This window comes from Penaeus chinensis, chromosome 13 (assembly GCF_019202785.1).
Source record: "Penaeus chinensis breed Huanghai No. 1 chromosome 13, ASM1920278v2, whole genome shotgun sequence".
In the NCBI taxonomy this organism is placed as follows: Eukaryota; Metazoa; Arthropoda; class Malacostraca; order Decapoda; family Penaeidae; genus Penaeus; species Penaeus chinensis.
The window spans coordinates 12,030,092-12,032,591 of record NC_061831.1 but is presented as its reverse complement, the minus strand read 5'-3'; the positions used below and the strand labels follow the sequence as shown (position 1 = coordinate 12,032,591).

At 41.7% G+C, this 2,500-nt stretch overlaps 1 protein-coding gene across 1 annotated transcript in view; it reads right to left on the bottom strand.

Moving 5' to 3' along the window:
- LOC125031925 (dopamine receptor 4-like) overlaps nucleotides 1-2,500 on the bottom strand; it is a 274,830-nt gene that overhangs the window by 34,276 nt on the left and 238,054 nt on the right. The gene's annotated exons all lie outside the window — the stretch shown is intronic.

Sequence of the window (2,500 nt, the reverse complement as noted above, 5' to 3'; positions counted from 1 at the left end):
TCGATTTCTTTCTTTCGTCTGCCTGTCAGTCTGTCTCTCTTTCCTTTCCTCCCTCCTCTTCTCCCCTCATTCTCTCAATCTTTCTCTCCCTGCCTTTCTTTTCTTGCCTCTCCCCCCTCTCTCTTTCTCTCTATTTCTTAAAAAAAAAAAAAAAATCCGCTCTACCGCTGTGACTTTGTTTTCTCTTATTTTTCCTTTCCCCCTCGTTTATCCGCCCCCGCGTGTAATTCCGTGATTAAGTTCCGTAATTTACACCCCTGTTATGTCCCCCATACGTAGAGGGGAACAAACCCATTTTCTGTAATAAAGGCTGAAGGAAACCGATCGCTGACACCTGCAAGTGACTCGTTTACTCGATGATCCGAAGCAATCGACTCTAGAACGAAGCTTGCGATCCGAGCACTAAAAGGTCAGGGTTCTATGGTTTAAAAGACCTCGTTTGTTTCTCTCCTTTTTCTTCTTAAAGGAAGATGGAAGGCAGGGAAGAACGTTAAGGAAAGATGGGAAAAATGGCTGAGCAAGATGGGAGTGAGAAATAGAGGAACAATAGAAGGAAAGAGGAATTCCAATCGGCGTAATAGTCTATATTTCGTTACTTATTTATTATCTTTTTTCTGTCCTCTGTAAGGCAAAATCTTTCCCCTCTTGATTAATTATAAAAGTAATTTCGCAGATTATATGTATACGTGGATTGGGTCGGGGGAGGGCGACGGTGTATATACTTCTACCATTTTCTGCTCCAATAGTATTGAAACTCGGTAACGAATATCAGCTGACTGCAGTCCATAGACCCCTTTGTTTCCGCGACACTTTCCCTCCCCTCTGCACTTTCCTTTTGTGTTCTCGCTAATGATTTGACGCGTGTGAGATGTCTTCTTCTTCTCGATTCTTCTTTTGACCTTTGTCTCCCTCTCCCCTATTTGTCTTTCGTTTCTGGGAGTGTCTTATCATTATTTCTTGACATATTTTATTTTTCTGTTGCTCGATTACTTTTTTAATCCATGGAATGAAAGACCTGCATTTCTCCTTCCTAAATACGGAGAGCAACGTGACCCTCTGTTCGTCGCTGTGCCCTTCTCTTTCGTCCCTACCATTCTCTCTCCCATTTAAGTCTCAAGGTCTTATCCAGTTCCAGAAATTCCTCTTTCCATATTACTCCCTCCTCTTATCGTGTCTGGAAATTGTTGCTCTCCGTATTTAGGAAGGAGAAATGCAGGTCTTTCATTTCATGGATTAAAAAAGTAATCGAGCAACTTCTGCCCTGAAATGCAAGCCCTTTAAGTGCACTGACGTTAGCAAACATACAATAACAAACAGGTAAACGAAGGGCTGTTTTGGTTTGAGTTTGTATCCATTCGTTATTGTGAGGGATTGCTTGATTTGATGTGCATTTGTTCGTTTTCTTCTTTTCTGTTTTTTTTTATTCTCGCTGGCTCGCGTTTATTTTTACCCCTGTTAACTAAAGGTTTTGATGTATTTGCCCTTTCATATATTCTGATTTTTTTTAAATTTTATTTACTCTTACTAATTTCTTCTTTCGTCTCTCTCTCTCTCTCTCTCTCTCTCTCTCTCTCTCTCTCTCTCTCTCTCTCTCTCTCTCTCTCTCTCTCTCTCTCTCTCTCTCGCTCTCTCTTTTTATTTATTTATATATATAGATATATATCCCGGAACCATTATCTGCTATACATACATGAAAATATTTATACATTATATATATATATATATATATAAACATAATACTGTGTGTGCACATATGCTAACGTACATATTTAAATGTATATTGACTTTATCTTTCCCTCTCTCTTTCCTTTTCTCTCGCCACACAAACACACACACACACACACACACACACACACACACACACACACACACACACACACACACACACACACTTCCTCTCTCTGGCTTCTCAGGAAGAGCTTCCATCAAGAGAGAAGGGGAGAAAGAAAAATCGTTAAGGCAAAATATGCAAAGAAGGAAACGGCGAAACACGGGGATAAGATAAGATAAGAAAGCAGACGAAGACAAACGAGGCAAAAGCCGCTTGCTTGGAAACCTCGTGAAAGCACCCCCCCCCCCCCCCCCGTCCCCGCCCCGAGCGTCGTCACTATAGCCACCGCGCTCATAATCATCATCATTGCTCGCCTTGCCGCACTATACAGGCTCTTCTTCATTGCCTTCGCCGGGGAAATTGATAAGTTTGCGCGAGTCGCTTCTCAAAAGATGGAAATTGGGCGATCTGTCTCTCTCCTTCGCGGAAATATGATATTTTCATCTGGATGCGTGCGAATATAAATATGCATGATTGTATTTACACAAGAATGCTTGTGTGCATAAGTTTGTGTGTGTGTGTATGTGTGTGTGTGTGTGTGTGTGTGTTTGTGTGCGTGTGCGTGTGCGTGTGCGTGTGCGTGTGCGTGTGCGTGTGTGTGTGTGTGTGTGTGTGAAGATCGAAATTGATTCGACATTTCAAAGTTGCATTGGTTATGGCAGTAAATAT